Consider the following 406-nt stretch of genomic DNA (forward strand, 5'->3'; position numbering starts at 1 on the left):
ATGTGATGTATGTGGCTAGAATTTGCTAAATATATGTGATTTTTTAGGTTATTTTCATTTGTAGAAATTTTTTATGTATCTAGGAATATTTTTGTTCATAGATGATAGATGATCAAATGATGTTTTTTTGTTCATAGATGATCATATGATTTTTTTAGGTTATTTTCATTTGTAGAAATTTTTGTTCATATATGGATATTTAGGGGGTCGAGGGTCGAGAACTAGTTTAGGGGGTCGAGGGTCAAGAACGTCGGACATTCATGAGAGAGGCGGGGAAGAAGGGGAAGAAGAGGAAGAAGAATAAAAAGAGGAGAAGAAAGAATAGAGGAGAAGAAGTTCTTCACCTCTATTCTTTCTTCTCTTCTTTTTTTTTCTTCTTCTTCCTCTTCTTTTTTTATCGGGAACG

The sequence above is a fragment of the Triticum dicoccoides genome, chromosome 5A, assembly GCF_002162155.2.
Source record: "Triticum dicoccoides isolate Atlit2015 ecotype Zavitan chromosome 5A, WEW_v2.0, whole genome shotgun sequence".
NCBI lineage: Eukaryota > Viridiplantae > Streptophyta > Magnoliopsida > Poales > Poaceae > Triticum > Triticum dicoccoides.